Source organism: Hyaena hyaena, unplaced genomic scaffold, assembly GCF_003009895.1.
Source record: "Hyaena hyaena isolate Hyena2069 unplaced genomic scaffold, ASM300989v1 scaffold_0, whole genome shotgun sequence".
Classification (NCBI taxonomy): domain Eukaryota; kingdom Metazoa; phylum Chordata; class Mammalia; order Carnivora; family Hyaenidae; genus Hyaena; species Hyaena hyaena.
The window spans coordinates 11,955,876-11,979,812 of record NW_024080632.1 but is presented as its reverse complement, the minus strand read 5'-3'; the positions used below and the strand labels follow the sequence as shown (position 1 = coordinate 11,979,812).

Genomic DNA, 23,937 nt, shown 5'->3' with positions numbered 1-23,937 from the left:
AGTGCCAGGTACAATCGACATTAGAGTCTGGAACTCCTTGCAGTCTGAGCTCATTAGAAGAATTCTGGGATTGATGAGCCATGTCTGTTGTGGTTCCAGGAAGGAAAAGTAGCATCATGGCACACAACCGCCATCACCATGCCAGGCACTTTACATGCGTGTGGGAGGGGTGTGGGGAAGTCCCCATGTGCCTTCAGTTTCTTTTCTGTCTCACTGGAGGAAGATGAAGTCAACACCTTTGCAAAATCCCAGTGAATCCCCTGAAGGTCCAAAGAAACCCAGCCTTCCATCGATTAGTAACTCATTTAACCTCATTACCCACATGAAAAACAGATGCAAAGAGATAAGTTTAGGACAGGAGAGAAAGGGAAAAGAGCCAAGACACAGAATTGCTGGTGGGGCTTGAATTCCCCTGGCGACGAGCCTTCATGTGCATCCAGGGCTGCTTCTAGATGAATTCTACAATGCTGTCCACAAGGTAGCATTCAATGCCAAGTTACATGGGCCGCATTAGGACACTGAGTGAGGGACCAGAAATTCAAATACTTCTTAAATACCTGCTATGAGTTAGAAACTGGTCAGGGATATGATGTTGAACGAGATACCCTCCCTGCCCTCAAGTAGCTCATGGTCTAGTTGGGGAGACAGGTATCAAATAGGCAGTTCACCTATAATGTGGTGAAGTTCAGGCACTGACCTCAGGTCAAGCCTGGTCAGTGGAGGTTATTGGCCAAGGTTCTCACTGAGCTGAACACAGGAAGTGGAGAGAGAACTGTTCCAGACAAAGGGAACCATGAGGAGTTGGAGTGTAAGGTGTGATGGGTAGCGGAGAGGATGATGAAGGTTCTCCTGAAGTCCCCAGGCAGGAGAAAACATGCCCAATACTGGTAGTACTGATGAGAAGCCATGAAAAGCCACTTCAGCTTAGAGATGAGGGCTCTAGCTAAGGACTGAAGATGAAGCCTCCAGTTTTCTTTCATTTTTTACCTTAGTTTTTCTTCAGAATAGGCCTCATTTTCAGATGGTTTAAAAACAAACAAAAAGGTAAATAGTTAAAAAGTATTACTTCTATCTTGTCCTCAAGCTAGTCATTTCCCTCCACAGAGACGACTAAGGCTACCAAGTTCTTGTGTATCCTTCCAGAGAAATTTTACACTTTAATAAGCAAACACATACACACACGTGTGCCCGTGCCCATGCCACCACTTGGATGGGACATTCTTGCCAAGGGCCATTTGGTGTCCTGCTCTGGCCCTATGGGCATCGTGGTGACTGGTCTAGCACCTCTCGTGATGAGCAGATGTTTGTTCCCAGCTGCCCTCGGAGTGATATTTCCAGCCAGTGTGTTCTGGACCAATGCATCCAATCTTGCAAAGGCTCCCTATTGATGAAGGAGCTTTATAGACACAAAACAAAACTGAGAGGCAGCTACAATGTCTCTCACTCTCTCTCCCTCCTTAGAGGATATAATCTCCAGGGGGTAAAACCTTTTAGTGCTCTGGCTTCAGCCCGAGGATCACCGGGGAAGACAGGTGGGGCAAGGCTTTAGCACCAAGCCTCTACTTCTATTCACAAAGCAAAAGGAAAACTAGCAACTCTTACTTAAAATATTTGTTATAGTCAGCTTACTGCATTACTATGTTTCTTATTTTTAATGTAAAGTTAAAAACTGCTGATTTAAATGGCTATTATGCGGGGCGCCTGGGTGGCTTAGTCGGTTAGGCGTCCGACTTTCGCTCAGGTCATGATCTCATGGTTCATGGGTTCGAGCCCTGCGTCGGGCTCTGTGCTAACAGCCAGCTCAGAGCCTGGAGCCTGTTTCAAAAAAATTCTGTCTTCCTCTCTCTCTGACCCTCCCCTGCTCATGCTGTCTCTCTCTCCTAGAAATAAATAAAACATTAAAAATTTAAAAAAAATGGCTATTATGCTTATGTTGTAAATGTGTTCTCTCCTTCCTCTAAATTGTAGCCTTGCAGTGCATACAGGGAGTGTGACCTTGTCTTATTGTCTCTTTCGTCTCTGGCACAATGCCAAACCAGAGTGGTTTCTTGGCAGTTGTTAGTTGAGTGGGTGGATGAGGCGTTGAAAAGGAAGCTGTCATAGTCTTTGATTTTCAACTTTTAGACTCAACTCATAGACTAAGCCTGTAAAACTAACTATGACTCCAGAACAGAATGTGTGTGGGCTGTCAATCTTGATGATGTAAAAGTAGTACTAAAAGACACAAGGGGAGATGACGAACTAATCCCCTCTATATAAAGTGAAGAGTCAAAGATACTCTCTATGATGAATGGGGTCAGAAATGCAAGTGTAACATAGCTTTATTTAATATAATTTTTAAAATTAAGTTTATTTATTTTGAGAGAGACAGAGAGAGCACAAGCAGGGGAGGGGCAGAGAGAGGAGAGAGAGAATCCCAAGCAGGGTCCACAGGGTCCGTGCAGAGCCTGAGGCGGGGTCCAAACTCATGAAACTGTGAGATCATGACCTGACCTGAAATCAAGAGTTGGGTGCTTAACTGACTGAGTCACCCAGGTGTCCCAAATGTAATATAGTTTTTAAAAAAGATGTTATTTTTTAATTTTTATTTTATTTTATTTATTTATTTTTAATTTTTTTTAATGTTTTATTTATTTCCAGGAGAGAGTGAGAGAGAGAGAAGGCGTGAGCAGGGGAGGGTCAGAGAGAGAGGGAGTCACAGACTGAAACAGGCTCCAGGCTCTGAGCTGGCAGTCAGCACAGAGCCCGACGCGGGGCTCTAACCCATGAACCGCGAGATCATGACCTAAGCGAAAGTCTGACGCTTAACCGACTAAGCCACCCAGGACCCCTTAATTTTTATTTTAAAATTGAGCAGAAGGTACAAGAGAATTCTCATATATTCCCTGCCCCCACCCCCCCATGCATAGCCGCTTGGATTATCAGCATTCCTCACTAGAGGGGTGCACTTGTTACAATTGGTGAACCTATATTGACTTGTCATTATTACCCCAAGTTCATGATTTACATTAGGATTCACTCTTCCTATTGCACATTTTATGGGTTTGGATGAATATATAATGGCATGATAGTATCATATGGAAGAGTTTCACTGCCCTAATAACATATTTCATAAAGTTACAGAATTAACCAGTGGTAGAACTAAAGAGGATACTATTTTGGGGAGGTGGGGCTTGGAGATGGAGACGGAGAGTGTATATGGAGGCCAAGAAGCCAGATCTTCATTTTTCATGGCAGGAAGTCATTAAAGTCTTAAAAACATAAGCTGAGAAATAGAATTGCAACTTAAGGGGCGCCTGGGTGGCTTAGTCGGTTAAGTGTCCGACTTTCACTTAGGTCATGATCTCGCGGTTCGTGGGTTCCAGCCCCGCATGCTGACTGCCAGCTCAGAGCCTGGAGCCTGCTTCAGTCTGTGACTCCCTCTCTCTCTGACCCTCCCCTGCTCACACTGTCTCTCTCTCTCTCCTAGAAATAAAGAAAACATTAAAAAAAAAAAAGAATTGCAACTTAAATAATTTGGAAACCTAGATAATTGGAAGAAATAATGGTGAAGAGTTAAAAGTGACGGCCTGAGGAATCCTTCAGGAGTGAGAAGTGGGCTGGGAAGAGGGACTTCTACTCTTTGGTAGAAGACTTTTCATGTTTGTTTGTTTTTTAACCAGTACATGTTTTACGTTATTTTTTTTTAAAAAATTAAGATAGTTTGAGAGCCCTGATCGGAATTAAAGTACAGAGACCCACTTTGTTTCTATGAAAACCAACAAGCACAACAAGCTCCTAATATCCATTCTCATTTCGAAGTCAAGACAAAATTAATTTAGAAAAGAAAATACAGGCAGGGAGCAGAGTTAGCAACCTCAGGAAATTCAGGGAAATGTAATTGAGTAAGAATTATCTCCTTAATTACTTCTGACCAAATCAATAACAACGCTAGATGAAAAACCACGGTCATCACCAGTGAGTATCAAGTTACTGAGAAACGAATTGGGGTTCAGACTTGTTTGAAATAGCAAAACACTTGCTTCTCACAGTCAGCAAACAAACATGGTTCCTGGGTGGGGACGGTGAGCGGAGGTGGGAGAGGAAGGTGGCGGTGGCCTGGGATGAGTAACTCCCTTATTGTTTTCAAAGGTGAAAGCCTGCACAGAAAGCCCTTCTCCAAAGAGGTGAAACTGTGGATGCCCTTGATGGTGTGAGATGTTCATCCCCGTCCTTTGCTGGTGCTCACCGGGGAAAGGCCAGTTAGCCATGTAAATTAGAGGGAAGTGAGCCAAACACTCCAGAAGTAGTGAGTGGGAGAGTGTTTTTGTTTGCAGAGCACAAGATTTTATGTGGGAACTCACGGTGTTTTTGAAATCATCTTAGATGTGCCTTTCAGGAGAGGTTTTAAGCATCCTTGTTCCAACAGGGCCCTGCTAGGCACACCTTCTAGATCTTTCTGGGACATGGTATTTTGGCCCGGGTTAAAATTCTGTCGGAAGCTGGGATCTAGCACCATTTGCCTAATCTCATGCAGATGCACCTTTCTCCATTAATAATGGGGTCTTTTGACAATTGCCTGGGGCCTCCTCACTTCTCTCTCATGCTCTATGCCTTGCTGCTGGCTTTCTTCCCCTGGACTTGTCAGTGAGTCATCCCCACTGTCCAGGACACATTGGATATTCTTGGGTTCAAGAAAGATTTGCCGAGTCCTTCTTAGGGTTCCAGCTCGGTGCTAGGATATACACAACGTTCCCAAAGCTCTCACTCAGAGTCTCGTGGGGGGAGGATAGGCAGACAATTAAGCAAAGTACAATGTCATGTAATGTAGGTAGGGGTGGGAGTGGGCCTAGGGCCCATGGGTGCATGTGACCCAGCCAGGGCAGGTGGCAGTCAGGGATGAAGGAAATGACTCCTAGGTCCAAGTAGAGATTAGAAGGATCAGGGGGATAGGAAAGAAGAGGAAGGAAGATGCTGTTCCAGGCAGAGGAACAGAATGTGCAAAGATCTGGAGGTGATAGAGAACCTTCCTAGTTAAGCACAGCTGCTGGAAGCCTGCTCAGACTCCTGGGATTAGAGGTGGGGCACTGATTTGCAGCTCGAGCTGATTAAAGTCCAAAGTTATGCTCTTGGAGGCTTAGCCTGGGAAATCTGCGGACTGACAGCTAGGGCTGCAGTAAACTCCTCCTAAGCACAGACCCAGCAATCACCTTTCTGGGTGAGCCACTTCTCCCAACCTCAATCCATGTGGCTTCAAGGACAGTCACATAACGGAGCCCTGGCCAGTGAAAATATGCCAGCAGCTCCCTGGTCACAGTGAGGGGTTGGTTCTTTAATGAATCTGAGACCCAGTGCACCAATGGCTTTCAACCCCAGGGTACTCGCTGCAGCTTTAGGAAAGAGATCCCTTTCCATAGGGGTTGCTGACCTGGGAGAATGTCAGCCTGGAGCTCTTGGTTGGTCATCTTGGTTACCATTTTGGTAAAGACTACTTCAGAATGAAACCAACACAAGAGAAAACATAAGAGAAAAATATTGTTTGAGCACCCGGACCCAACTATTCCTGAAGCTAGATTTACCTAAGTACTTGTCGTTTACTTGAGACAATATTTTCTCTTTTGCTTTGGTCACTTTGAATTGAGTTTTTCTATCATCAGCAGTCAAAAGGGTCTTGACCACGATTTTGTTCACATATTGCAAATAGTTAACATATTGTGAATAGTCTAGATGACCCCACATTCTACCCCAGGAGAGTTGTACTATTCCCCTGTGGCTAAACTAAAACCACTGGTAGAGCACTGGTTTTAAAGTCATCAGAGATCATCAGCATTGAGAGATTAACCAGCATGGCCCCTCTGTCACATGACAGATATACTAAAGATGGCCACCATTTATTGAAGGCTTACTAAGTTGTGAGGCATGGTTGTAGGAGCTTTGTATGTATAAACTCATTTTGCTCTTGCAACACATTTTGTGGATAGGATTGTTATGAACTCCTTTTCATAGATTAGAAAATGGACTCCCAGAGGGACGCCTAGGTGGCTCAGTCAGTTAAGTGTCTGACTTCGGCTTAGGTCACGATCTCACGGTTTGTGGGTTCAAGCCCCATGTCAGGCTTTGTGCTGACAGCTCAGAGCCTGGAGCCTGTTTCAGATTCTGTGTCTCCCTCTCTTTCTGCCCCTCCCCCATTCATGCTCTGTCTCTCTCTGTCTCAAAAATAAATAAACTAAAAAATATTTTTTTAAAAAAGAAAATGGACTCACAGAGAGGTGAAGTAAGTGTACAGACTTGCATGACAAGTAAGGGACAGAAGTGGAGTTGAAATTCAAACTGCAGTTTGGTTCCAAAGCTTTTACTCACCTTACTCCACTAACAGACAAGCAATCCAAGACCCAGAGACGCTGAAAATTTTCCTAAGGCCACACAGGAAAGCAGCAGAGACTCAGGACAAGAATACACAGTGCTTTACTTCCCAGTGTGTCACCCAGTAGGTACAATAAATCAAAGGGCAGCTATGAGGGATTTGGAGTCACATAGACTGGCCAGAGTCTTTGGCAAATACAACAGCCCTTTGCGCTTCAGTTTACTCATGCACAGAGCCTACTTCATAGGGTTGTGATGGAGATTTAATGTGCTAATGAGTGTTAAGTTCTCAGGACAGAGCTGAGTTTATGGGGTCTCTCAATAAATGCTAGTTGTTAATGTAATTGTTATAATTAATAAGCTGTGTGGTTAATGAAGGTGTAAAATGCAGGTGTCTGCCACATGACCATGGGCAAGTCGCTGAGTTACAGTGGTCGTTGGTCCGATTGGTAAAATAGGGTTATTATCTGCCCTTTGCTCATGACACCAGAGCATTACGAGGATTAATTAGAAGTTTTATAATGTGCTGTGCACTTTGATGCTCTATAAACAGAGCAATGTGATGGTTGAATATTTATATAATCCCCATTACTAAGAATCTTGAATTGCTTTACTGAAGTTTAAAAAAATTCCAATTTTCCAAAGGTGTATAAATCTGTCTGAGTTGAATAAAAGATTGGGCTTTTATTATCTGCCAACAGCTTAGAAACTCAATAGGACTGGGCATCTGGGCATCAGTGGGCTTATTGCAGTACTACAGTCTTGGAAATGGAGAAGGAAATGTTGAGACAGTGGGTCTGTCTCTTCCTCTACATTTGAACTCTTTCAAGGCTAAGACTGAATCTTGTCCTCTAGTCGATTGCAAGCATAGGGCTTGACATGCAGGAAGAATGGGATGGACTCTTGATGAAGGGAAGGTTGGACAGATGGATGGATGTAATCCCTAACCTCTTGATGATAAAAGACTAGGTGGGTCTGGCCCCAAATACTATGGCCAAAGTAGATGGCCACATCAGGTATTGGACAGAAAGCCACTCAGGTAGCATGACAAGTTGGAAAGGCATTTGGCCCCACACAGAACTCGGCTACCAGCTGTGTGGTCTTGGCCTTGGATCAAATCTCTTTCTCTTCATCTGGGAATGACAGTATTGTCTATTAGGATGCTCTGAGCTGAAAGCAACGTACTCTCCACCTACCCTTGCTTAAACAATAAGGAATGCATTACTTCATGTAACAGGGAGTCCAGAGTAGGATTTGGGGTTGGCTTAGAGGTTCTGTCATGACACTGAGCTGCCCATAGGGTCAACTTTTCATGGAATCAGCTTCATCCCTAGACATCTTCTCTTCATATTTGTAAAACAGGTGCTGGTAGCAATCAGGGTCAAGCCTTCTTTCCCAAAAACCCTGGCATATCTTTCCTGTCTCATTGGTCCAAATGGGCTTGAGTTGATCCATCATTTGAATCCTTGGCTAGGTGAATAAGATTGCCATGACTAGACCCATGCTGTTCAAATGGTGGTCCCATGGACCAGCACCATCAGCATCACTTGAGAGCTTTTTATACCTGCAAAGTAATGGGTCATATACAACATCAGGTGAGTCAGGACCTCTGGGGGTGGGGTCCAGGAATCTCCTCCATCAGCTCTTCTAAGGATTCCTCTGCCTGCTAAAGTCTGAGAAACCCTGGGTTACACGAGTCAGCTGGGATGGATGTTGGTGAGTCAGCTACAAAATGTGGATGATAGTGCTGACTTGGGAAGGTTGTTATAACAGTAGAAATAATAGATATGTAAAGGACTGGCTCACAGCGGGTGCATAATAACTTCTGATTTCCTTCTCTCTCATTCTCTAGTGATATCTAAAATTTATTCTTCCCCATTAACTGTTCTTCTCCCCAGCCCAAGGTCCCAAATATCCTCATGCTGTTCTGATCTATGTAGACTAATTTATACTAAGGTGGGAGTGATATAAGGTATCATTCAGCCTAGTAGCATTTCACCCTGAAAATGGAGTGCGGGGAGTAAGCTGACCAGGATTCCCACTGGCAGCCATCACAGGCAAAAGCTGATGAGCACAGGAAGCTACGGGGTAGGGAAGGCTGACGTGAGTCAGGGTGATGGTGTCAACCTCTGCCCTGCCCTTCCCTCTCTGACTTCAGAGTCCTGTTGGGGCATTCAGGGAGGTACACGGCTCTTCTTGATCTTTGTGTCTTCAAGCTCCAGATTCCCTTTGAAGAATAATAATTAAAAGAAAAAAAAAAACCTAAGTATTAAAAAAAACCCAGCAACACCCAAGTAGATACCAGATATCTGGGCATGATGGGTTCTCTCGGCAGCTTCCTGATTCAGCAGCTGGCTCTGCACATCAGTCTCAAAGGGAAAAAAGAAGTTGGCCAGTCGTTCGAGGAAACCTTATTCTGAATAAGCTGGAGCTGAAAAGGTCCCTTAATCCCCAGAGAGGAAAAGGCTTCTTTCAGACAGACGGGAGAGCCAGGGAAATGGTGGCAGGGAGAAGGGGATTAATTAAGTTGGAGCCTCAGCCCCTCACTTGAAAGGAGGGTGCCCTTCTGGGTCCTATATGCATCTCCTTCTGAGCTCCCCTGCAGACTGGGGTGCGCGGGTGTGACCCCAGTTTGTCATCCAGACTTCAGAACAGGTTCTTTATCTCAAGCTAGGGACATGGAAACTCTTTCGTTTGGACTGAGATAAATTGATCGGATTTTCATACCCCACTTCCCTAACCCTATATATTTTTTCTCAATGGTGGGTTCTTAACAAATGATTCTTTTTATTTTAGAAACTGCCTTAGGCATCATGTGGCCCTGCGTGCTGGTTCAGCTTTACCACTGGGTGACCCTGGGTAAGTTTTAACCTCACCGAGCACAAGTGTTCTCACCTATCAGATGAGGACATTCATGATATGGCTTTTTTTTTCAGACATGATGTGAGAATCACAGCTAATGAATTCAAGGCTCCTCACCTGGCATTTAGCGTGTGCTTAATAAATGTTGGCTATTAAGACAATTATGAGCTCTGCCAATAAACTCCCTAGCTCCTGAAGGCCCTAAGCTAATCCTTACTAGAAAAAGCCAGGATGCATTAGAAAACAATCTTAAGAATATAAAGGGATCCTCGAGACAGACTATCAGGTTGTAAAATACTGGCTCCACCACTTAATAGCATCTGTGAACACTTTTATCAATAAACAGAGGAAAAGTGGATGCTTTGGTTTCTGAGATTCTTTCAAACAGGGCTGATTGTTGCCATTACCCCCTCCGCCCTCTGGGGAAGAGACCCACATGTGAAGGAAGCCAGGACTGGAGAGATGTACATACAAGCCCAGGGATGCCGAGGGTCGACAGCAGCACCTGGAAGCTAGGAGAGAGGCGTGGAACGGGCTCTCCCTCTGTCCCTCCAGAAGAAACCAACCCTGCTGATACCTTGATTTTGGCCCTCTGACCTCCCGAACTGTGAGAGAGTAAGTTTTTGTTGTTTTAAGCCACCTAGTTAGTGGTAGTCAAGGCAACCCTAGAATGCTAATATGCCATCTTTCTATAAAACGAACTTGACTATCGCTCTTTTTCTTGAAATCCTTCAGTGGCTCCCCGATGACCCCAAAGCCAAGTCCCAGTTCTTCGGGCTTTTCTGCTGGGAGCCACACGGGCCTCGCCGGATGACAGTCACAGTGAGGAAATGGCAGTGTTTGCACAGCTCCTGCCATGAGAAACGAAAACTGGTATCTCCTTCTGCTACTACTGGCTCATGTTGGAAATGAGCCTGCGGGTATTGACCAGGCCTCACAATATTCCAAATCAAACCGATATTCTCCACATAGATTCCTCATAAGGAAAAGCATATTCCTGCCTTTTCAAATGAGATTTTAGATGAAAGCACTGTGGATGATTGTCAAAAGGCTCTTCCTATGGGCCTTGCAGATCCAAGACTTAGATAATAAAGGGAGTTAAGAACACAACAGTTACAATTGAGCCTGGCCCTGAGACAAAGAGCCTAATTTAGAGTTAAGGAACAGATAAGGGCAGAACTTCAGTTAACACTTATACCTTTTCTAACTGGTGATGTACGGCAGTCCCTTCCCTAAGGCCTACTTTCCGCAAACACCCTCCCTTACACTGGCGGCTGGGATGAGGATAGGTAAGAGTAGCTAAAACGTAACCCAAAAACAAAGGCCGACACATTTAGGCCCTCCATGGTGTTTACACATTCAGCATCAGGTCAAAACGTTTCCACAAACCACTTATTAACCAGTTTAAAAACATTCGTTCTCTTGTGAGCCAGACAGAATGACTCCTATAGCCCATCTATATACAACTTGACCTATGTCCTAATCCTAGTGTTATTAATTAGAACAAATACGTATGTCATCCTGTTTTTCACTAAGAATACCCTGTGAATTCCTTAATTATAAGATTTACTCAACCTCACTATGATTGGAGTAGTTCTGCAAGAATATTTCCATAAGACCTGCTTCTGTACACTTTCTAAATCATTTTATCACAGTTATCCATTGTAAAAATTCCTTTTTCTGATGTCATGTTATCATTTGACCTATAAATAAAGACACCAAAACCGACAGGACAGAGATGCCTGTCTGGTGATCAGAAAGAATCTCAGGGCTCTCTCGCTCTCTCTCTCACCGACACCGTCCATCTTCAGGGACCCCTGGACCGGCTGGAGCAGGTCTCCAGCAGTTTTCTGCAGAGCCTCACACACCTGCGTCTGCTGGGCTGTGCCTCTCCCTCCAACACCCTGTCCTCAGCTTCATCTCTCTCAATGCCTTTGAAACATGCACGCTCCCGGGAACCCATTATGTCTCCTTTCTCTCCTCTCTCACTTTGAAAACATCCGCTCATCCTCCGAGATTCCATTTAAATATCACCACCTCTGTGAAGCCTTCCTAAGAACCCCCTTCTTCAATTCTCCCTCCACTGGCCAAGTCAGGCACGCTTCTCTTTGTCCCATTCACATACTGGACGAGCCTCTCTCCTTGCAACACGGAGCTCCATGCATTGGAACTGTTAGATGCATCTGTCCGCTCCTGAGATCCGATGGTCTTGGCCTGGTAAGGGATCGATAAGTGTTTGTGGGTTGACTAAATGACTCTCTGGGAATGTGTAATGAAAGAGGGAGGGGGCTGACATTGCATAGGAGGTACAACAGCCGGAAATAGCAGAATATGCACAAGATTGAAAAGGATGGGGAGGGTCAAGGTCATCGGTTTTCCTAGTCAATCTTGAGGAGGTCAGTTGCCCATGTTTTGTTACATACTATGCCTTGGGCAGCCATGAGAATTATTGTTTTCTGCAGGGCCAGGAGCCTGCCCACTCTGGGAACAACTAGAAAGAGCAACTGCGCTTTCAGGGGCATGGCTGGAAGCAGGTATAAGACTCTTGTGGGCTTGGCAGGCACCCACGAGTAGGGTCCCTTCATGGACTACCACACGGTGAGGTGGTGGCCGCTAAGCACACGGACACTATCCCCTGTTTCCTCATGCGGCAGAAAGAACCAGTGGAAACGCACTTAGGAAACCAAAGCGGGGGGCTTGGAGAGCTCAAAAGAAAGCAAGAGCATGGACTTTAACGACAGACACAGACTTGAAATCCTCAGCCTTCTACTTCCTGGTGGGGTCTCCCTGGACAAGTGCGTTAGCCTCTTGGAGCCTCAGTGTTCTTACCCCTAAAATGGGGGAATTGCCCCCTAATTATGCCTATCTCGTAGGGTACTTGCAACCACTAGAACTAGTGTGTGTAACTCTATGTACTGCTGGCATGTAGCCAGCTGTTAGTAAATGCTATGCTTTTTTTTCTTTTTTTGTCATCTAGCAAGAGTATTATTAATTCAACAAATATTTTCTGGGGACCCATTAAAGGCTTGTCATTGTTCCCAGATCTTGGGACCCAAAAATGTGTTAGCTCAAGATGCTTGGGGCTGTTAAACACTCTTTGCCAGACCAAAGAAGGCGTGTGCGAGCCTTCTCTTCCTGAAGGTGCTTGTTAATGCCTGATGGTTTCATTGTAGCCCTGCTGGACCAGAAAAGGCCATCTGACCTTTTCTCATCCTGACCACACTGCTGAGGGAAGTTCCATTAAATGAGTCCTTATTTCCTTGTTGGATTCGTTTGCTGAAAAGTCACACAGACACAGGAAGCTACGGACTGATATTTCTCTTCTCTTAAAACCTGCCCCGGTGTGCACGCAGGCGCTACTTCGGAAGCTGTATTCTAAACCACTGGGAGAACATTCTGCCCGCAAAGCTTTTCCCTGTGACTTGCGCTCTGAGGACGAGTTGATTAATCATGTTTGTCTGTGTTTGTCCAAGGCACATTTCAAAAGTTGTTTATGGCGCTACATTTTAAAAACGTAAACATTCCCTCTGGTTAACACAGGTACAAATCTCCGGGATGTGCATTTTAGAGCCCCCAGTATAGGCGGACACTCAGACAACATAAATACTATTTAGGGGTAGTGAACGCAGAACAGGAACCATTCAGAAGATGGGGGACAGCCGCAGAAACTATAAAATGAGAAAATACACCGTGGAACTCTTCAATGGTATTGTGGAATGCGTGTCCCCCCTCCACCCACACCTCCCTGTCAAAAGAAGACTCAGACCATATTTCCTACACTATGAGCCTAGTCTCCGAAATGGCCCAAATCTCATTTTCACGAATACACATGATTGGGTTTGTCTAACTAGAGGTTTAATGACCTGTAAAATGTATCCTGAGCACCTGGAAACTCTCAAAACTCTTGTACAGCACCTGCACCTCACAACGCGAGGGGCTGTAGAATGTTCAGCTTGGTTTTATTTAAGATACAGAGTCCAGTGTTTGGAAGAAAGAAGCATTTTGCACGAACATGAAGCCCATGTCTTGCTATAACTGAGTCTCATTAAATAGCATGAGTGACTGCAGCCTATGGCATTCTCTAGTTGATTGATTGATTCATTTATTCATCCAATAAATATCTATTGAGCACCACTGTGTGCTACCTAGGCAGCTCAGTCTTTGGAAGACAATGATAATACCAGTGGAGCTTTCCTGACTGCTTGCTGTGTGCCCTGGCTTGGACTAAGCACTTGGTGTGCGTTCTTTTTACTAAGTGCACCACAAGCTGACAAGGTAAAGGTTACTATTATCATCACAATGTTGCAGGGGAGAAAACCAGCCAAGACTAATCAGCCTCGCTTCCAGATTCCCAAGGAAGAATCTGGTTGGCCCAGCTTGGTTCAAGTGTCCACCTCCACTCACAGACAAGGTGAAGAGGGGGCAACTGTGGTGTGTCGTTCAAAGCTGGCCACATTCCAGAAGAAGGCAGTTCTCAGAGGAGCTGCAGCCACCTTCTTCCACAAATGCTGGTCTGCAGAGTGGGGGTGCAGGGAGAGATAAAGGGACAAGAGGCGAATGATGGTGTCCTAGGTGCTGGGACCATTCTCAGCGGGCCACACTGCAACTTCTGCCATTGAATGACACAGGACGTCCCTTGTCCTTAGGATAAATTGACTCTTTTTTGATCAAACTTCTCTGAAAGAGTTTGTGTTACTAATGACCAAGAGGGTGTGGGTGAGCCGATCTTGAAATAACAGATCTCTGAATATTTCCAAGGCCTTGCTCTGAGTTCTGGCCTCTCTGTCCCTTGCAATGCCGCAAAGCAGGTGAGCACTGAGTGGTCACCAGGCAATCCACAGGCACGCTGCAGGACCCCACTGTAGAAAGCTTCTAGAAGTAGCAACCAAGCAATTTTCCAGGGTTCAGAAGGAAGAAAAGACACCAGACCTTCATTTATCCTAATGCAGAAAGGTCCCTTCAACCTACACATCAAAATTCTCTTAGCTTCCTCCAGGGGTACAAACAATAATAACATGGCGACTCTAACACACTCTCAGTCACTGACACTTGCTATGTACCAGACCCCGCACCACACACTTCACACACACTGTTCTTTGTGCCATTCACAAGAGCTCTTTCAGGTAGGGATTATTACTTCTGCCATTGTAGAGACAGAAACTGAGGCTCAGAATGGTTAGGTAACTTGCCCAAAGTCACACAGCTATGAAGTGTGAGAGTTGGCATTCCAATGCAGATCAGTCTGAGACTAGAGTCCCAGCTCTAACATTTATTTCCATGCCTATGGCATTGAGCCATTGTCTGGCACCCCGGTAATTTAATGGTTAGTGTCCAAGTCCTCAGAACGTCTTCCATAAATCCTGAAGGCACCTGGAGGTAGATGGCATATAAGAGAAGATAGCATATAACAGGGTACAGCCAACTGTGGAAAAACAGGACCGTTCCTTTAAAAGATTAAAACTAGAATTAGCATATGATCCCGCAGTTCCATTTTCTGGGTATATCTCAGAAGAACCTTATATACCCAGGCAGCTTAGGGTCTAGTAGGAGAAGAAGATATTCAACAAACATTTATTTAGCAATTATGGCAAGTACTACAATGGAAAAGTCTGGTAAGCATAACAAACACCGTGTTACAGAGGGACCGAGGCTGCTTAGTGACACTTGGAGGAAGGTTTCTTGCAGGGAAGTGATGTCTAAACTAAGACTCAAATAATGACAATGGTGCACATATTAAGGGAACATTCTAGCATCAAAAGGAGCTGGTGCAAATGTCTGGAGGTGAGAAGGGACTATAGCCCTCGTCCCCTGAATTTTGAGAGTGGCATCAGTGTAGCAGTGCACTGAATGGTGAGACCGGAGGGGGAGCCCCTCGCCCCTCTAGGAGAGATGTTTGATGCCCTGTTTATTTTACATGTGCAAATGCACATCCTTACAGAAGAAACCAACTTTCCCTATGGAGAAAGTCTACTCTTTCCCGTGGCCACTCTCAAGAGTCGGGGTCTGAGGGGAGAGAAGCATCTTCATTGCCCCATTTGCATTTTCTGTTAGTTTGCAAGTCCACAACCACAAACAGTAATGTGGGCTACAACCACCACAAATAGCAGGCTCACTGCACGTGTGCACATGCACATGGTGTGTGTGTGTGTGTGTGTGTGTGTGTGTGTGATTTGTGAAAGTAAAGGTGGCAGGGACTCTAACTCTCACATGTCTTAGCCCTGGACCTCCGACCCACCATTGTGTGCAACCCCCTGCCTTCTTCCAATTGGTCCATTCTCCTCTAAATTCGCCTAGGACATCACAGCTTTATGAGCACAAGTAACATATTTGGGAGGTGATCCCAGAAAACACCAGCAAGGGAGTGAAACAAGGAGAGGCAAATGTGCTTATGAGCAAGTAGGTTACTACTGTGGGTGAGCTGGGCTAATTTCGCTGGGACCCAGAGGAATGGTATAGAGTGAAGGCCAGCGGAAGGGGCCGCACGAAATATTTTAGGCTTTGCAGGGTTTACAGTCTCTGTTGTGAAATTCTACTCTCGTAATGTGAAAGCAGTCATAGACGGTATGTACGATGTATAAACAAGTGGGTGTGGCTCTTTTCCAATAAAACCTTATAATAGCAGGTGGTGACTGGATTCAGCTGGTGAGCTGTGGTTTGTCAAACCTTGGTATAGAACATGCCTCAGACTTGTTGCATCTAAAGGCAGTGCAGACTGGGTCCTTATCCGCCACCATTTGTCTGCCATTGGTGGAGGGCTGCTCCCAAGGGCATTACCTTCCTGCCACTCTTGGACTGCCTCCTACCATAGACGGAGAGCTGTGGATGTGTATGAGCCTGGTAAGAGCCAAGGGGACACTGGGGGAGCATGGACGCATCTTCTACATTCCCTAACAGCCACTTAAGGACTAAGCATACAATGAGGAGAAGGCTCAGAAAGACGGAACAATGGTCACACGGCAAGAGGGAGCGGTCATGAGCAAAATACAGAGCCGGTCCCCATGGCTATTTGTGATATTCTGGGACTCTGAAAGCCAGGACGTTTTCTGTGGTGTTTCCAAAATGTATTGTGATGCCTGGCAAGGCACTTCCCTTCTGAAGCAGAGTCACCCTAACCTTTGGAAAGCATGTCACCCTAACATTTCCCACACAAGACTATTTCTTTCTTTGTTTCCTGAACTGTTCTGGAAGCCCTTGAGAATCCAAGGAAGGACGAAGATAGATGATTTTAAGTGTTCTTTTTTCTTAACAACCTTTTAAAATTTCTTGATTATGCATGGCCAGGATGCATATATCGAACTCCCCGCCAATCAATGAAAACACAGCAAGCTATCCAATAGAAAGTAAGGCGAATGATACAAATAGGTAATTCTCAGAAGAGAAAATCCAGACGAACAATAAATACATAGATGATCACCCACCTCATTAGAAGTCAAGTAGATGCAAGAAAACAATGAGATGCCCTCTTTGCCCATCTTATTGGCAAAAATTTCAACATCTTACGAAGAACAGGTGAATATGTGAAGAAATATATTTTCAGGTACTATTGGTAGGCTGCAAATGATACATATTTTCTGGACAGCATATTGATTAATAAAATCCATTTTCTCCCCCATCTTTCTCCACAGTCCAGAGGAGGAATCATGGCGGTCCATGCTAGTCATCACGGTTGGTTGCACTGCCCTTCCAGTGACTGGGGTGTGTGTTAGCTGGCAGCTCAGTCCAGGCTGATAGGAAAGCTGAAGATGGTTCAGCAGGGTCACCTAGAACATCCCTAGCTATCAGGGAGGCAGAAGAGAAGGATGGAAATGAGGCACCTGGGTCCATGATGATGGCACCGAGCCCTCAAATTAACCATCTTTGGAACTGACCTACATTAGACTTCTGGTAAAAAAAAAAAAAAAAAGCCCTTGTTACTCAGCCATGCGTTTTCTTTTGTTTGCAGCCCAAACTATCCTAACTGATATAACTGTCTCTCCCATATAGAAATGTGGGTTCATATGCCCAAGGAGGCAACGTACAAGTATTTTATTGTAGCTCCGCATGTAATAACCAGACTTTAGGACTTGCCTGAATGTGCGTCCATAGGGACCTAGTGAAGTAAACTACTGAATTCTGGGCAGCCATTAGAAACAAAAAGGTAAGTTTTTATGTACTGATTCCACCATGCAAAGATCCCCAAGAGTATTCTTAAGATTTAAAATTTGTGCAGTAAGGGATGCCTGGGTAGCTCAGTTGGTTAAGCATCTGACTTCGGCTGAGGTCATGGATTTCGCCATTCGTAAGTTCGAACCCCACGTCTGGTTCTGTGCTGACAGCTCAGGGCCTGGAGCCTGCTTCAGATTCTGTGTCTCCCTTTCTCTGTCTCTCTCTGTCTCTCTCTGTCTCTCTCTCCCTCTCTCTCTCTCTCACACACACACACACACACACGAAAATAAATAAACATTAAAATTTGTGCAATAAGGGGCACCTGGGTGGCTCAGTCAGTTAAGCCTCTGACTTCAGCTCAGGTCATGATCTCACGGTTCATGAGTTTGAGCCTCCCGTCAGGCTCTGTGCTGACCGCTCGGAGCCTGGAGCCTGTTTCAGATTCTGCATCTCCCCCTCTGCCCCTCCTCTGCTTGTGCTCTTTCTCTCAAAAATAAATGAACATTTAAAAATTTTTAAAAATATGCAATAATACAGTACGATTAGAACTGCACTTATGAAAAACAAAATTATCCTCCAAGTAAAACATGTGTGAAGGTGCCCATGTATACATTTATACGTATGGAGAAAGGGTGGGGGAGGGGCCACATCATACACAAAAATATTTACCTCCAGAGATGGGAGATGGACAGGACGTCATAGTCAAAAGAGATTTCTGCTTTTATCTGCCTAGCAGTTGCCTTTTTTGCAGCACAGATTTTATTTATATGACTTTTGCCATTAAAAGTAATATATAGAAAACATTCCGCATGCTCATTATGGGAAAATTGAGCAAATTCTAGAATGTACAGATGCAAGTTTTGTTCAAACAATGCAAGCCAGGGGTCTTTTTTTTTTTTTTTCTTTCTTTCCCTAAACCACTATTTCAGGCTAGTAACAAAGGGAAACTTCTCTTCAGGCCCTCAAATGTTTTTCTTGTATGTAACACAATTACCTGGGTAGAGAGTTCAGTGTTGTTAATCAAAAACCCCTTGTCGAGTAGGCAATGCCACTTTTCCTAGCCTGAATAAACAAAGCTTGGTTTGAACTGGGTTTGGAAAACAGAAGAGCTGTATCATTTGGATTGAAGCATGTGTGTGTGTGTGTGCGTGTGTGTGTGTGTGTGTGTGTGTGAGAGAGAGAGAGAGAGAGAGAGAGAGAGTGACAGAGAGGAGAGAGAGTTGAAGGGAGAGAGGGAAAGACGGGAGGTGGATGAGGTGCTCTGTATATGATTCTGGAAAATTCTCCATTGAAAGATCTGTTCTTTTGTCCCCAAGTTACCAGCTCTTCTCTTTCAACTATTTGGCACCATATGAATTTGACCTTCCAGAGGGAAAGGGCTTCCTGCAGTGCTCAGATGGCCGACGACAGAGTGGGAGGCACGGACGGTACGATAATTGCCGTGCAGTTGTTTCCTACATCTGCCTGGCTCTGATTTCTGGGTTGGGTACCATTAGTTTCAAGGTTTCTGTCATGCTGCCATTAAATCATTGTTTTCTCTCACAATGCCATTTCCGCAAGACCCTGGAGGGAGAATACTGCAGAGCCCCCTAGGATGAGAATGCCACCACCTGGTCATTATGCCCAAGAGCCCTTGAACGGCTGCTCTGAAGACTCACGCCTTTGTTGTGACAGCACAGTGTCTCTCAAGACTGAATGGCTCTGTTGTACCCGGTGTCACCCCCGTGCTTTTTCAGAGTAGAATTAACATGGCGAGGAAGCAGCCACCAGGGCTAATTTAGAAGGAGAGGTCTGGCAAATGGATGTAAAGAAAAGAATGACAGAGGAAATATTTTTCTGGAAATCAAAAAGGATGCTTCTCTTAGTGTAATACTTATTATTATTTTTACCCCCCAGTGAGAAAGAAAGGCAAAATGTTTTCAGACAGGATCCTTTTGTCATCTGAAATAAATGGTTGAGAATGGAGAGGTTTGGGGTCTGCTGAACACAGAAGATGAGCTGGGAGGGACAGTCCTGGTGACCAATTCCCAGCAGCCGAGCTGTCGCTGAATGAAGAGGATGCCAGTTGGCTTTTGGCAAAGCACCGAGAAACCAAGGGCCTGTCCCTACTTTTGCGATCAGAATTCATTGGTTCAACAAATATTGGTGGTGGCTTAGTGCCAGGCACGCTTCTGGCCCTGGGGATACGGTAATGAACCAGGCCAAGTCCCTGTATCCTAGTTGGGCTCCTGGTAGGAAAGAGATGGTGCGCGCAAACCAGGAATTTGAGGAGTTGAATCAAGACAGACACTATTTACAAAGGCAGGGCAGGGTGTAGAGACACCTGTAAGGGGTAATGCAGTCCTCTGGGGCTCACGGCAAGCAGTCTCCCCCACTCTTAGGGGCAAAACCAGAGAGCAGAACCAAACAGGAGAGCTATATGGAGAAAAGAGTCAGGAGCCATGGCCCTTGGTAAAATCATGCCCCATCACATCAACAAGGCAGAAAGGACACAGGGAATAAATACTCTGACCTCTCTCTTCTCCCACCCTTCATCTTCCACTGGTGCCTCCTATAGGCTGAATCCAACCAGGGTCCTGAAAGCAAGGGAGCTCACTGACACAGGCCATGGAGGTCATTCTTTCTGGGCATGGAGCAGGGAGGAGAAGGGTGGTAAGTGGACCTGGAGAAGCAGGTGGAATATTCCCAGCACAGTCGCTGCCATGATGGAGTTTATATTCCACTTGGCAGAGATGGACAATGAATAAGCCAAGGGCTCTCATGTATAATGTTGCCAGGACCTTCACTAATCCAAGCAGCACCTTTGTGCAAATTAGGAAAAGCCACCTCTCTCCAAAGGCATGCAGCCTTGTGCCAGAGTGTGTGGTTAAGAACTGTAGCATGGCTAGATCTCAGCCCCCATTTACCTTTTGGGTCAATGCCTTGTGTGGGACTACACCCACAAAACACGGTATCCCTAACTGTCAAGGAGTCAAAGTGTCAGACATAAGAAGATCAGGGGTGCCTGGGTAGCTCAGTCGGTTAAGCGTCCGACCTCGGCTCAGTTCGTGATCTCACAGTTCGTGGGTTCAAGCCCCGCGTTGGGCTCTGTGCTGACAGCTCAGAGCCTGGAGCCTGCTTTCGATTCTGTGTCTCCCTCTCTCTTTGCCCCTCCCCCACTCATGCTCTGTTTCTCTCTGTCTCAATAATAAATAAAAACATTAATTTTTTTAAAAAAAAAGATCAGGGGACAGTGGTCGAGAAAACAAGGCACGGGATGACACTGGGGTTTCTGTCCATGTTTGAGTGCTCATTGTGCCAGGGCTGTCTGCTTTCCTGTTAACTCTGCTGCCAACCAGAGCCACCACCATGACCCCAGGATGAGCAGGTGACTCACACAAGCACCTTTTCCAGAACTTTAGATTTGGTCCCCCCAGTGATACAAACATGGCTGATGAGGGGCTCTGAGATGGTCCAGAGAGGTTGTGTTCACCCACAACCAGCCCCCAGTGGCCCCCGCAAACCCTACAGGCAGGCAGAAGCCAGGGCGGGTCACCAGCTGAAGTTAGTCACTGGTGGGAGCTACCTGGAGCTGGCAGGGGGTGGCCTGGCTGTCTTCTCCCGGCTCCAGCTCCCTGAACTGTAATGAGCAGTTTATCTCTCAGCCTTGATCTGCTGTCAGAGGGGCTGACACGGACTCCGAGTATTAATTTCTCCTCGAGCTGTCTTACACTGCAGCCAACAGAGGGGCAAAAAATGAACTGAGACTCACTGGGTGCAGAAAGCCCATCACCAGGATGCTTTTATTAGTGGGAAAGCCATGGTGAGGGATGCGGCCCAAGGGGTGCTCCTTTCTTTTATTAAGAAGCAGAATCAAAAAGAAGAAGAAGCAGCATCAGAAGCAGAAGTGGGAAAAAAAGGAGCAACAGCAGACACTGGACTCCTAATGAAGCATCTTTCATCTGTAGCCACGTTTGACATCTTTCTCCCATTCTTCTCTATTATCTGGGGTACCTATGCTCTGTCTCTTTAGAGCGGCCAGGCAGAGCTATTACAGAGAGACCCATGGACCCCCCAGATCTTCTCGTCTGTTTATAGAACATTCACCCCTCTCATGAACATGCCGTCTTGATGGTTCTTGTCTTTTTTTTTTTTAATATTATGTTTTATTCAAGGATCTGTGGTTGGCAGAAATGGAAACACATTCATCCAACTCAAGGGGAGAAAAGATGGAATCCGATGGCAGGAAAATGTAACTACTTGCTCTGTCTCTTGGGCTCTTCTGAAAGGCACGAGTGCTCAAGACCACTTATTTCTGCACATTTGCTTCCTTATTCTTTCCCAGTTGTGGCAAAATGGTGGTCTCAGCCCTGTAGTTTACTGGATATCACCTCCATCGTTTCTGGCTGCCTGGATCAGTTTTGAAGTCCAATTTTCAGATGGGAGAATCTGATTGGTGCAGTTTGTATCAGGTGTTTTTCCTCTGGTCCAATCATCTGTGGCTCGGAGGGTGGGAGTATGTAGTGTGTAGACCTTCCCCTCTCAGAGACAGGAGATGTGGGTGGAGCCAGAATGACTTCTCTAGAGCTTCCGGAAAACAGATCTGGATTTAAATGCCCAGTCCTGTAGCTACTTCCAGATCTGTATCCTTCAATTAGTCACTTAATTTATCTGAGACTCAGTGTTTTCATCTGGCACGTGGTGGTGCTGAGATTTATGTCACAAAGCTTTTGGGTGGGTTGAATGGGTCAAGGCATAACTAAATGTGGGTTAACAAATCTGGCACAAATAAATGCCCCGTGAATGTTACCTAGTGGCACCTGCTATAACTTCTTTGTCTTCCTCCAACCTCATCTGCTGTGGTAGGGACAGCTCCTGTACACTACGGCAATGTGCCACATCCACATCTGCATCTCCTTTCTGCCTTAGGTCTTTCTCCAAAGCGCACAAGTTTGGGGGAGTTGACATCTCAGGGGCAATACCACCCAACAGAGGATGGAAACAAGTAAACAACTCAGTCTCCCATTCTGTGGTGGTTTCCCAGAGGGTTGCATGGCAGTTGGCCCACAATGGTAACAGGTTCAATGATGCCACCCTTTTTGGACTTGTCTTCCTCTTCATTCCCTCTTCCTGCTCCCCCAATCCTGTTTCTCGGGATCACCTCCCAAATAAACTCCTGCACGCAAAGCCTTGTCTCAGGTTCTGCTTTTGTGTGAACCAAAATTAAAGTAAATAATAAGTCAGTTAGTTGGTTCATTGACCTTGGAGAAGAGTCTAGTGCAGCTCCCACCCACAGCCACTCTTGCAAGCTGAGCCTAAAGAACATGGAAAACAGGCAGGTACAGAGTGGCTCCTCCGTGTGTAAAACTATTGGAGGAATGAATGGCTGATGGGAATGGAGAGAAAATTCCCAAGGGTGTGGGCATTTTCAGCTGGCTCTCGGCACGGGAGAAATTAAGTTTCCTATTGACACTGGAGAGTGTCAGGGTGGGTGGGTGGTGGGGTAGTCACAGCTCAGTGGCCCCGTATTTCTGGGGAAGCATAAATATGTTACATCATTGTGGTTTAGAGCACCCCCATGGCTTCCCCTCAAAGTCAAGATCAAGGTCAAAATTCTTTGTAAGAGACTTCAAAGATGTCCTGGCTGGCCCAAGCATATATCCCCATCTTCCTCTCCCACTGTTTGCCTCATACCCTCTGCTCTTTCCTACACTCCCTCATTTGCTCAGCCCTTACTGAATGCCCACTATACGGACTAGCCCCATAGCATGGACCATACTAGACTTCTTTGAGCTCTTCCTGATTTGTCATGGCTCAGGGACTTCGCAGATACTCTTCCTCCTGCCAGAAACACTTTTCCTTCTGCTCCTTCACCAGTTAGGTGCCACCACAGTACTCTGTATACTCTGTCCCCCTCCTGTTACAGTGGTAAGCTTGTTGGGATGTCACAGAGGGCAGAAGTGATGCCCGTCTTCCTTCCCTCGTATCCAAAGTGTATCTGGCACACAGTAAGGCCTCAGGCAATGTCTGCTGAATGGTTTAAGTGAATTAAAAAAGGATTGGAAGAGATATCCCTGCCCATGGTCAAACGTGACAGACTGCTGTTGAACTCATTCAGGAAATCTTTCTTTAAAAAAACCTTAATGAGGGGCGCCTGGGTGGCTTAGTCGGGTAAGCATCCGACTTTCGCTTAGGTCATGATCTCGCGGTTCGTGGGTTCGAGCCCCGCGTCCGGCTCTGTGCTGACTGCCAGCTCAGAGCCTGGAGCCTGTTTCAGCCTGTGACTCCCTCTCTCTCTGACCCTCCCCTGCTCACGCTGTCTCGCGCTCTCTCTCTCCTAGAAATAAATAAAACATTTAAAAATAAAATAAAATAAAATAAAATAAAACCTTAATGACTATTGATAAGAGAAAAAGAATTATGATTAAAGCACCTGAAAATTTGTTCTCTGTTTGCTGAAGGGGAAGAGAAGCATGAATCCGTCCAGGTGAGGCTCAAGTAGTCCCTCTTCTCTCCCTTCCTTCCTCCCACACCCTCTAGTCACCAGCAATAAATCTGGGACAATCACAAGAAGGTGCCAGATGCCCTCAGAGAGCCAGCCTGCTTTGT

At 45.6% G+C, this 23,937-nt stretch overlaps 1 protein-coding gene across 3 annotated transcripts in view; it reads right to left on the bottom strand.

The window, feature by feature from the left end:
• The window catches only part of CCDC60 (coiled-coil domain containing 60), a 165,140-nt gene that overhangs the window by 101,175 nt on the left and 40,028 nt on the right, over nt 1-23,937 (bottom strand). The window lies entirely within an intron of this gene.